Consider the following 14,658-nt stretch of genomic DNA (forward strand, 5'->3'; position numbering starts at 1 on the left):
AACACTGACCCCAATCCAACTCTTCAAACACTGACCCCAATCCAACTCATCAAACACTGACCCCAATCCAACTCATCAAACACTGACCCCAATCCAATTCATCAAACACTGACCCCAATCCAACTCATCAAACACTGACCCCAATCGAACTCTTCAAACACTGACCCCAATCCAACTCTTCAAACACTGACCCCAATCCAACTAATCAAACACTGACCCCAATCCAACTCATCAAACACTGACCCCAATCCAACTCTTCAAACACTGACCCCAATCGAACTCTTCAAACACTGACCCCAATCCAACTCATCAAACACTGACCCCAATCCAACTCGTCAAACACTGACCCCAATCGAACTCTTCAAACACTGACCCCAATCGAACTCTTCAAACACTGACCCCAATTCAACTCATCAAACACTGACCCCAATCGAACTCTTCAAACACTGACCCCAATCGAACTCTTCAAACACTGACCCCAATCCAACTCATCAAACACTGACCCCAATCCAACTCATCAAACACTGACCCCAATCCAACTCATCAAACACTGACCCCAATCCAACTCATCAAACATTGACCCCAATCCAACTCATCAAACACTGACCCCAATCCAACTCGTCAAACACTGACCCCAATCCAACTCTTCAAACACTGACCCCAATCCAACTCATCAAACACTGACCCCAATCCAACTCATCAAACACTGACCCCAATCCAATTCATCAAACACTGACCCCAATCCAACTCATCAAACACTGACCCCAATCGAACTCTTCAAACACTGACCCCAATCCAACCCATCAAACACTGACCCCAATCCAACTGTTCAAACACTGACCCCAATCGAACTCTTCAAACACTGACCCCAATCCAACTCATCAAACACTGACCCCAATCCAACTGTTCAAACACTGACCCCAATCCAATTCATCAAACACTGACCCCAATCCAACTCTTCAAACACTGACCCCAATCCAACTCATCAAACACTGACCCCAATCCAACTCTTCAAACACTGACCCCAATCCAACTCATCAAACACTGACCCCAATCCAACTGTTCAAACACTGACCCCAATCCAACTCATCAAACACTGACCCCAATCCAACTCATCAAACACTGACCCCAATCCAACTCATCAAACACTGACCCCAATCCAACTGTTCAAACACTGACCCCAATCCAACTCATCAAACACTGACCCCAATCCAACTCTTCAAACACTGACCCCAATCCAACTCATCAAACACTGACCCCAATCCAACTCATCAAACACTGACCCCAATCCAACTCATCAAACACTGACCCCAATCCAACTCTTCAAACACTGACCCCAATCCAACTCATCAAACACTGACCCCAATCCAACTCTTCAAACACTGACCCCAATCCAACTCATCAAACACTGACCCCAATCCAACTCTTCAAACACTGACCCCAATCCAACTCATCAAACACTGACCCCAATCCAACTCATCAAACACTGACCCCAATCCAACTCATCAAACACTGACCCCAATCGAACTCTTCAAACACTGACCCCAATCCAACTCATCAAACACTGACCCCAATCGAACTAATCAAACACTGACCCCAATCCAACTCATCAAACACTGACCCCAATCGAACTCTTCAAACACTGACCCCAATCGAACTGTTCAAACACTGACCCCAATCGAACTCTTCAAACACTGACCCCAATCGAACTCATCAAACACTGACCCCAATCGAACTCTTCAAACACTGACCCCAATCGAACTCATCAAACACTGACCCCAATCCAACTCATCAAACACTGACCCCAATCCAACTCATCAAACACTGACCCCAATCGAACTCTTCAAACACTGACCCCAATCGAACTGTTCAAACACTGACCCCAATCGAACTCATCAAACACTGACCCCAATCCAACTCTTCAAACACTGACCCCAATCGAACTCATCAAACACTGACCCCAATCGAACTCATCAAACACTGACCCCAATCGAACTCATCAAACACTGACCCCAATCCAACTCATCAAACACTGACCCCAATCGAACTCTTCAAACACTGACCCCAATCCAACTCTTCAAACACTGACCCCAATCGAACTCTTCAAACACTGACCCCAATCCAACTCTTCAAACACTGACCCCAATCGAACTCTTCAAACACTGACCCCAATTCAACTCATCAAACACTGACCCCAATCCAACTCATCAAACACTGACCCCAATCCAACTGTTCAAACACTGACCCCAATCGAACTCTTCAAACACTGACCCCAATCCAACTCTTCAAACACTGACCCCAATCGAACTCTTCAAACACTGACCCCACTCCAACTCATCAAACACTGACCCCAATCCAACTGTTCAAACACTGACCCCAATCGAACTCTTCAAACACTGACCCCAATCCAACTCTTCAAACACTGACCCCAATCGAACTCTTCAAACACTGACCCCAATCCAACTCTTCAAACACTGACCCCAATCCAACTCTTCAAACACTGACCCCAATCCAACTCTTCAAACACTGACCCCAATCGAACTCATCAAACACTGACCCCAATCCAACTCATCAAACACTGACCCCAATCCAACTCATCAAACACTGACCCCAATCGAACTCTTCAAACACTGACCCCAATCCAACTCATCAAACACTGACCCCAATCCAACTCATCAAACACTGACCCCAATCGAACTCTTCAAACACTGACCCCAATCCAACTCATCAAATCACTGACCCCAATCGAACTCATCAAACACTGACCCCAATCCAACTCTTCAAACACTGACCCCAATCGAACTCATCAAACACTGACCCCAATCCAACTCTTCAAACACTGACCCCAATCCAACTCATCAAACACTGACCCCAATCCAACTCATCAAACACTGACCCCAATCGAACTCTTCAAACACTGACCCCAATCCAACTCTTCAAACACTGACCCCAATCCAACTCATCAAACACTGACCCCAATCGAACTCTTCAAACACTGACCCCAATCGAACTCTTCAGACACTGACCCCAATCCAACTCTTCAAACACTGACCCCAATCGAACTCTTCAAACACTGACCCCAATCCAACTCATCAAACACTGACCCCAATCCAACTCATCAAACACTGACCCCAATCCAACTCTTCAAACACTGACCCCAATCCAACTCTTCAAACACTGACCCCAATCCAACTCTTCAAACACTGACCCCAATCGAATTCATCAAACACTGACCCCAATCCAACTCATCAAACACTGACCCCAATCCAACTCTTCAAACACTGACCCCAATCCAACTCATCAAACACTGACCCCAATCCAACTCATCAAACACTGACCCCAATCCAACTCATCAAACACTGACCCCAATCCAACTCATCAAACACTGACCCCAATCCAACTCTTCAAACACTGACCCCAATCCAACTCATCAAACACTGACCCCAATCGAACTCTTCAAACACTGACCCCAATCCAACTCTTCAAACACTGACCCCAATCCAACTCTTCAAACACTGACCCCAATCCAACTCTTCAAACACTGACCCCAATCCAACTCATCAAACACTGACCCCAATCCAACTAATCAAACACTGACCCCAATCGAACTCTTCAAACACTGACCCCAATCCAACTCATCAAACACTGACCCCAATCGAACTCTTCAAACACTGACCCCAATCGAACTCTTCAATCACTGACCCCAATCCAACTCTTCAAACACTGACCCCAATCGAACTCTTCAAACACTGACCCCAATCCAACTCATCTAACACTGACCCCAATCCAACTCATCAAACACTGACCCCAATCCAACTCATCAAACACTGACCCCAATCCAACTCATCAAACACTGACCCCAATCGAACTCTTCAAACACTGACCCCAATCCAACTCATCAAACACTGACCCCAATCCAACTCTTCAAACACTGACCCCAATCGAACTCTTCAAACACTGACCCCAATCCAACTCATCAAACACTGACCCCAATCCAACTCATCAAACACTGACCCCAAACCAACTCATCAAACACTAACCCCAATCCAACTCATCAAACACTGACCCCAATCCAACTCTTCAAACACTGACCCCAATCGAACTCTTCAAACACTGACCCCAATCGAACTCTTCAAACACTGACCCCAATCCAACTCTTCAAACACTGACCCCAATCCAACTCATCAAACACTGACCCCAATCCAACTCTTCAAACACTGACCCCAATCCAACTCATCAAACACTGACCCCAATCGAACTCATCAAACACTGACCCCAATCGAACTCTTCAAACACTGACCCCAATCCAACTCATCAAACACTGACCCCAATCCAACTCATCAAACACTGACCCCAATCCAACTGTTCAAACACTGACCCCAATCCAACTCATCAAACACTGACCCCAAGCGAACTCATCAAACACTGACCCCAATCCAACTCATCAAACACTGACCCCAATCGAACTCTTCAAACACTGACCCCAATCGAACTCATCAAACACTGACCCCAATCGAACTCTTCAAACACTGACCCCAATCCAACTCATCAAACACTGACCCCAATCCAACTGTTCAAACACTGACCCCAATCCAACTCATCAAACACTGACCCCAATCCAACTCATCAAACACTGACCCCAATCCAACTCATCAAACACTGACCCCAATCCAACTCTTCAAACACTGACCCCAATCCAACTCTTCAAACACTGACCCCAATCCAACTCTTCAAACACTGACCCCAATCCAACTCATCAAACACTGACCCCAATCCAAATCATCAAACACTGACCCCAATCGAACTCATCAAACACTGACCCCAATCCAACTCATCAAACACTGACCCCAATCCAACTCATCAAACACTGACCCCAATCCAACCCATCAAACACTGACCCCAATCCAACTCATCAAACACTGACCCCAATCGAACTCATCAAACACTGACCCCAATCGAACTCTTCAAACACTGACCCCAATCCAACTCTTCAAACACTGACCCCAATCCAACTGTTCAAACACTGACCCCAATCCAACTCATCAAACACTGACCCCAATCCAACTGTTCAAACACTGACCCCAATCCAACTCATCAAACACTGACCCCAATCGAACTCATCAAACACTGACCCCAATCCAACTCATCAAACACTGACCCCAATCGAACTCATCAAACACTGACCCCAATCCAACTGTTCAAACACTGACCCCAATCCAACTCATCAAACACTGACCCCAATCGAACTCTTCAAACACTGACCCCAATCCAACTCTTCAAACACTGACCCCAATCCAACTCATCAAACACTGACCCCAATCCAACTCATCAAACACTGACCCCAATCCAACTCATCAAACACTGACCCCAATCCAACTCATCACAAACAGACTCTCTCTCCATATATCAATCTACAGTATTTAACAGACACTCTCTCTATATCTCAATCGACAGTATTTAACAGACACTCTCTCTGCATATCAATCTACAGTATTTAACAGACACTCTCTCTATATATCAATCCACAGTATTTTACAGACACTCTCTCTCAATATATCAATCTACAGTATTTAACAGACACTCTCTCTCCATATATCAATCTACAGTATTCAACAGACACTCTCTCCATATATCAATCTGCAGTATTTAACAGACACTCTCACTATATATCAATCTACAGTATTTAACAGACACTCTCTCTCTCGATATATCAATCTACAGTATTTAACAGACACTCTCTCTGTATATCAATCGACAGTATTTAACAGACACTCTCTCTATATATCAATCGACAGTATTTAACAGACACTCTCTCTATATATCAATCTACAGTATTTAACAGACACTCTCTCTCGATATATCAATCTACAGTATTTAACAGACACTCTCTCTATATATCAATCTACAGTATTTAACAGATACTCTCTCTCTGTATATCAATCTACAGTATTTAACAGACACTCTCTCCATATATCAATCGACAGTAATTAACAGACTCTCTCTCCATATATCAATCTACAGTATTTAACAGACACTCTCTCGAGATATCAATCGACAGTATTTAACAGACACTCTCTCTCGATATATCAATCTACAGTATTTAACAGTCACTCTCTCTATATATCAATCTACAGTATTTAACAGTCACTCTCTCTATATATCAATCTACAGTATTTAACAGACACTCTCTCTCGATATATATGAATCTACAGTATTTAACAGACACTCTCTCTCTATATATCAATCTGCAGTATTTAACAGACACTCTCTCTCCATCTATCAATCTACAGTATTTAACAGACACTCTCTCTATATATCAATCTACAGTATTTAACAGACACTCTCTCTCTATATATCAATCTACAGTATTTAACAGACACTCTCTCTCTATATATCAATCTGCAGTATTTAACAGACACTCTCTCTCTATATATCAATCAACAGTATTTAACGGACACTCTCTATATATCAATCTACAGTATTTAACAGACACTCACTCTCTATATATCAATCGACAGTATTTAACAGTCACTCTCTCCATATATCAATCTACAGTATTTAACAGACACTCTCTCTATATATCAATCGACAGTATTTAACAGACACTCTCTCCATATATCAATCTACAGTATTTAACAGACACTCTCTCGAAATATCAATCTACAGTATTTAACAGACACTCTCTCTCTATATATCAATCTACAGTATTTAACAGACACTCTCTCACTATATATCAATCTACAGTATTTAACAGACACTCTCTCTCTCGATATATCAATCTACAGTATTTAACAGACACTCTCTCTGTATATCAATCTACAGTATTTAACAGACACTCTCTCTATATATCAATCGACAGTATTTAACAGACACTCTCTCTATATATCAATCTACAGTATTTAACAGACACTCTCTCTCGATATATCAATCTACAGTATTTAACAGACACTCTCTCTATATATCAATCTACAGTATTTAACAGACACTCTCTCTCTGTATATCAATCTACAGTATTTAACAGACACTCTCTCCATATATCAATCTACAGTATTTAACAGACTCTCTCTCCATATATCAATCTACAGTATTTAACAGACACTCTCTCTATATATCAATCTACAGTATTTAACAGACACTCTCTCTATATATCAATCTACAGTATTTAACAGACACTCTCTCTATATATCAATCTACAGTATTTAACAGACACTCTCTCGAGATATCAATCGACAGTATTTAACAGACACTCTCTCTCGATATATCAATCTACAGTATTTAACAGTCACTCTCTGTATATATCAATCTACAGTATTTAACAGTCACTCTCTCTATATATCAATCTACAGTATTTAACAGACACTCTCTCTCGATATATCAATCTACAGTATTTAACAGACACTCTCTCTATATATCAATCTACAGTATTTAACAGTCACTCTCTCTATATATCAATCTACAGTATTTAACAGACACTCTCTCTCTATATATATGAATCTACAGTATTTAACAGACACTCTCTCTCTATATATCAATCTACAGTATTTAACAGACACTCTCTCTATATATCAATCTACAGTATTTCACAGACACTCTCTCTATATATCAATCTACAGTATTTAACAGACACTCTCTCTCTATATATCAATCTACAGTATTTAACAGACACTCTCTCTATATATCAATCTACAGGATTTAACAGACACTCTCTCTCTATATATCAATCTACAGTATTTAACAGACACTCTCTCTATATATCAATCTACAGTATTTAACAGACACTCTCTCTATATATCAATCTACAGGATTTAACAGACACTCTCTCTCTATATATCAATCTACAGTATTTAACAGACACTCTCTCTATATATCAATCTACAGTATTTAACAGACACTCTCTCTCCATATATCAATCTACAGGATTTAACAGACACTCTCTCTCTATATATCAATCTACAGTATTTAACGGACACTCTCTCTCTATATATCAATCTACAGTATTTAACAGTCACTCTCTCTATATATCAATCTACAGTATTTAACAGTCACTCTCTCCATATATCAATCTACAGTATTTAACAGACACTCTCTCTATATATCAATCGACAGTATTTAACAGACACTCTCTCCATATATCAATCTACAGTATTTAACAGACACTCTCTCGAAATATCAATCTACAGTATTTAACAGACACTCTCTCTCTATATATCAATCTACAGTATTTAACAGACACTCTCTCTCTATATATCAATCGACAGTATTTAACAGACTCTCTCTCTTTTCTATCAATCTACAGTATTTAACAGTCACTCTCTCCATATATCAATCTACAGTATTTAACAGACACTCTCTCTATATATCAATCTACAGTATTTAACAGTCACTCTCTCTATATATCAATCTACAGTATTTAACAGACACTCTCTCTATATATCAATCTACAGTATTTAGCAGTCACTCTCTCCATATATCAATCTACAGTATTTAACAGACACTCTCTCTATATATCAATCTACAGTATTTAACAGTCACTCTCTCTATATATCAATCTACAGTATTTAACAGACACTCTCTCTATATATCAATCTACAGTATTTAACAGTCACTCTCTCTATATATCAATCTACAGTATTTAGCAGTCACTCTCTCCATATATCAATCTACAGTATTTAACAGACACTCTCTCTCTGTATATCAATCTACAGTATTGAACAGACACTCTCTCTATATATCAATCTACAGTATTTAACAGACACTCTCTCTATATATCAATCTACAGTATTTAACAGACACTCTCTCTATATATCAATCTACAGTATTTAACAGACACTCTCTCTATATATATCAATCTACAGTATTTAACAGACACTCACTCTCTATATATCAATCTACAGTATTTAACAGACACTCACTCTCTATATATCAATCTACAGTATTTAACAGTCACTCTCTCCATATATCAATCTACAGTATTTAACAGACACTCTCTCTATATATCAATCTACAGTATTTAACAGACACTCTCTCTCGATATCAATCTACAGTATTTAACAGACACTCTCTCTATATATCAATCTACAGTATTTAACAGACACTCTCTCTCCATATATCAATCTACAGTATTTAACAGACACTCTCTCTCTATATATCAATCTACAGTATTTAACAGACACTCTCTCTATATATCAATCTACAGTATTTAACAGACACTCTCTCTATATATCAATCTACAGTATTTAACAGACACTCTCTCTCTATATATCAATCTACAGTATTTAACAGACACTCTCTCTCTATATATCAATCTACAGTATTTAACAGACACTCTCTCTCTATATATCAATCGACAGTATTTAACAGACACTCACTCTCTGTATATCAATCTACAGTATTTAACAGACACTCATTCTCTATATATCAATCTACAGTATTTAACAGTCACTCTCTCCATATATCAATCTACAGTATTTAACAGACACTCTCTCTATATATCAATCTACAGTATTTAACAGACACTCTCTCTATATATCAATCTACAGTATTTAACAGACACTCTCTCTCTATATATCAATCTACAGTATTTAACAGTCACTCTCTCTATATATCAATCTACAGTATTTAACAGACACTCATTCTCTATATATCAATCTACAGTATTTAACAGTCACTCTCTCCATATATCAATCTACAGTATTTAACAGACACTCTCTCTATATATCAATCTACAGTATTTAACAGACACTCTCTCTATATATCAATCTACAGTATTTAACAGACACTCTCTCTCTATATATCAATCTACAGTATTTAACAGACACTCTCTCTATATATCAATCTACAGTATTTAACAGACACTCTCTCTCTATATATCAATCTACAGTATTTAACAGACACTCTCTCTATATATCAATCTACAGTATTTAACAGACACTCTCTCTCTATATATCAATCTACAGTATTTAACAGACACTCTCTCTCCATATATCAATCTACAGTATTTAACAGTCACTCTCTCTATATATCAATCTACAGTATTTAACAGACACTCTCTCTCTATATATCAATCTACAGTATTTAACAGTCACTCTCTCTATATATCAATCTACAGTATTTAACAGACACTCTCTCTCTATATATCAATCTACAGTATTTAACAGACACTCTCTCTATATATCAATCTACAGTATTTAACAGACACTCTCTCTATATATCAATCTACAGTATTTAACAGTCACTCTCTCTATATATCAATCTACAGTATTTAACAGACACTCTCTCTCTATATATCAATCTACAGTATTTAACAGACACTCTCTCTCTATATATCAATCTACAGTATTTAACAGACACTCACTCTATATATCAATCTACAGTATTTAACAGACACTCACTCTCTAAATATCAATCTACAGTATTTAACAGACACTCTCTCTCTATATATCAATCTACAGTATTTAACAGACACTCTCTCTATATATCAATCTACAGTATTTAACAGACACTCTCTCTATATATCAATCTACAGTATTTAACAGTCACTCTCTCTATATATCAATCTACAGTATTTAACAGACACTCTCTCTCTATATATCAATCTACAGTATTTAACAGACACTCTCTCTCTATATATCAATCTACAGTATTTAACAGACACTCACTCTATATATCAATCTACAGTATTTAACAGACACTCACTCTCTAAATATCAATCTACAGTATTTAACAGACACTCTCTCTCTATATATCAATCTACAGTATTTAACAGACTCTCTCTCTATATATCAATCTACAGTATTTAACAGACACTCTCTCTATATATCAATCTACAGTATTTAACAGACACTCTCTCTCCATATATCAATCTACAGTATTTAACAGACACTCTCTCTATATATCAATCTACAGTATTTAACAGACACTCTCTCTCCATATATCAATCTACAGTATTTAACAGACACTCTCTCTCCATATATCAATCTACAGTATTTAACAGACACTCTCTCTATATATCAATCTACAGTATTTAACAGACACTCTCTCTCTAAATATCAATCTACAGTATTTAACAGATACTCTCTCTCCATATATCAATCTACAGTATTTAACAGACACTCTCTCTCTATATATCAATCTACAGTATTTAACAGACACTCTCTCTCTGTATATCAATCTACAGTATTTAACGGACACTCTCTCTATATATCAATCTACAGTATTTAACAGACACTCTCTCTCTATATATCAATCTACAGTATTTAACAGATACTCTCTCTCGATATATCAATCTACAGTATTTAACAGACACTCTCTCTCTATATATCAATCTACAGTATTTAACAGACACTCTCTCTCTATATATCAATCTACAGTATTTAACAGACACTCTCTCTATATATCAATCTACAGTATTTAACAGACACTCTCTCTATATATCAATCTACAGTATTTAACAGTCACTCTCTCTATATATCAATCTACAGTATTTAACAGACACTCTCTCTCTATATATCAATCTACAGTATTTAACAGACACTCTCTCTCTATATATCAATCTACAGTATTTAACAGACACTCACTCTATATATCAATCTACAGTATTTAACAGACACTCACTCTCTAAATATCAATCTACAGTATTTAACAGACACTCTCTCTATATATATCAATCTACAGTATTTAACAGACACTCTCTCTCTATATATCAATCTACAGTATTTAACAGACACTCTCTCTCTATATATCAATCGACAGTATTTAACAGACTCTCTCTCTATATATCAATCTACAGTATTTAACAGACACTCTCTCTCCATATATCAATCTACAGTATTTAACAGACACTCTCTCTATATATCAATCTACAGTATTTAACAGACACTCTCTCTCTATATATCAATCTACAGTATTTAACAGATACTCTCTCTCCATATATCAATCTACAGTATTTAACAGACTCTCTCTCTAGAAATCAATCGACAGTATTTAACAGACACTCTCTCTATATATCAATCTACAGTATTTAACAGACACTCTCTCTCTAAATATCAATCTACAGTATTTAACAGATACTCTCTCTCCATATATCAATCTACAGTATTTAACAGACACTCTCTCTCTATATATCAATCTACAGTATTTAACAGACACTCTCTCTCTGTATATCAATCTACAGTATTTAACGGACACTCTCTCTATATATCAATCTACAGTATTTAACAGACACTCTCTCTCTATATATCAATCTACAGTATTTAACAGATACTCTCTCTCGATATATCAATCTACAGTATTTAACAGACACTCTCTCTCTATATATCAATCTACAGTATTTAACAGACACTCTCTCTCTATATATCAATCTACAGTATTTAACAGACACTCTCTCTATATATCAATCTACAGTATTTAACAGACACTCTCTCTATATATCAATCTACAGTATTTAACAGTCACTCTCTCAAAATATCAATCTACAGTATTTAACAGACACTCTCTCTCTATATATCAATCTACAGTATTTAACAGACACTCTCTCTCTATATATCAATCTACAGTATTTAACAGACACTCACTCTATATATCAATCTACAGTATTTAACAGACACTCACTCTCTAAATATCAATCTACAGTATTTAACAGACACTCTCTCTATATATATCAATCGACAGTATTTAACAGACACTCTCTCTCTATATATCAATCTACAGTATTTAACAGACACTCTCTCTCTATATATCAATCGACAGTATTTAACAGACTCTCTCTCTATATATCAATCTACAGTATTTAACAGACACTCTCTCTCCATATATCAATCTACAGTATTTAACAGACACTCTCTCTATATATCAATCTACAGTATTTAACAGACACTCTCTCTCTATATATCAATCTACAGTATTTAACAGATACTCTCTCTCCATATATCAATCTACAGTATTTAACAGACTCTCTCTCTATATATCAATCGACAGTATTTAACAGACACTCTCTCTATATATCAATCTACAGTATTTAACAGACACTCTCTCTATATATCAATCTACAGTATTTAACAGACACTCTCTCTCTAAATATCAATCTACAGTATTTAACAGATACTCTCTCTCCATATTTCAATCTACAGTATTTAACAGACACTCTCTCTCGATATATCAATCTACAGTATTTAACAGACACTCTCTCTCTATATATCAATCTACAGTATTTAACAGACACTCACTCTCTATATATCAATCTACAGTATTTCACAGACACTCACTCTCTATATATCAATCTACAGTATTTAACAGTCACTCTCTCCATATATCAATCTACAGTATTTAACAGACACTCTCTCTATATATCAATCGACAGTATTTAACAGACACTCTCTCCATATATCAATCTACAGTATTTAACAGACACCCTCTCTCTATATATCAATCTACAGTATTTAACAGTCACTCTCTCCATATATCAATCCACAGTATTTAACAGACACTCTCTCTATATATCAATCTACAGTATTTAGCAGTCACTCTCTCTCTGTATATCAATCTACAGTATTTAACAGACACTCTCTCTATATATCAATCCACAGTATTTAACAGACTCTCTCTCTCTGTATATCAATCTACAGTATTTAACAGACACTCTCTATAAATATCAATCTACAGTATTTAACAGACACTCTCTATATATATCAATCTACCGTATTTAACAGACACTCTCTCTCTATATATCAATCGACAGTATTTAACAGACACTCTCTCTATCTATCAATCTGCAGTATTTAACAGACACTCTCTATATATCAATCTACAGTATTTAACAGACACTCTCTCTCTATATATCAATCTACAGTATTTAACAGACACTCTCTCTATATATCAATCTCCAGTATTTAACAGACACTCTCTCTCTGTATATCAATCTACAGTATTTAACAGACACTCTCTCTATATATCAATCTCCAGTATTTAACAGACACTCTCTCTCTGTATATCAATCTACAGTATTTAACAGACACTCTCTCTATATATCAATCGACAGTATTTAACAGACACTCTCTCTTTCTATCAATCTACAGTATTTAACACACACTCTCTCTATATATCAATCTACAGTATTTAACAGACACTCTCTCTCTATATATCAATCTACAGTATTTAACAGACACTCTCTCTCTATATATCAATCTACAGTATTTAACAGACACTCTCTCTATATATCAATCTACAGTATTTAACAGTCACTCTCTCCATATATCAATCTATAGTATTTAACAGACACTCTCTCCAGAGATCAATCTACAGTATTTAACAGACACTCTCTCTCTATATATCAATCTGCAGTATTTGACAGACACTCTCTCTATATATCAATCTACAGTATTTTACAGACACTCTCTCCATATATCAATCTACAGTATTTAACAGTCACTCTCTCTATATATCAATCTACAGTATTTAACAGACACTCTCTCTATATATCAATCTACAGTATTTAACAGTCACTCTATCGATATATCAATCTACAGTATTTAACAGTCACTCTCTCTGTATATCAATCTACAGTATTTAACAGTCACTCTCTCTATATATCAATCTACAGTATTTAACAGTCACTCTCTCTATATATCAATCTACAGTATTTAACAGACACTCTCTCTCTAT

General features: G+C 36.8%; 1 protein-coding gene across 1 annotated transcript in view; it reads left to right on the top strand.

Moving 5' to 3' along the window:
* The window catches only part of LOC137312257 (nck-associated protein 1-like), a gene marked incomplete at both ends in the record, with an annotated part of 170,860 nt that overhangs the window by 44,411 nt on the left and 111,791 nt on the right, over nucleotides 1-14,658 (top strand). The gene's annotated exons all lie outside the window — the stretch shown is intronic.

This window comes from Heptranchias perlo, unplaced genomic scaffold (assembly GCF_035084215.1).
Source record: "Heptranchias perlo isolate sHepPer1 unplaced genomic scaffold, sHepPer1.hap1 HAP1_SCAFFOLD_411, whole genome shotgun sequence".
Classification (NCBI taxonomy): Eukaryota; Metazoa; Chordata; class Chondrichthyes; order Hexanchiformes; family Hexanchidae; genus Heptranchias; species Heptranchias perlo.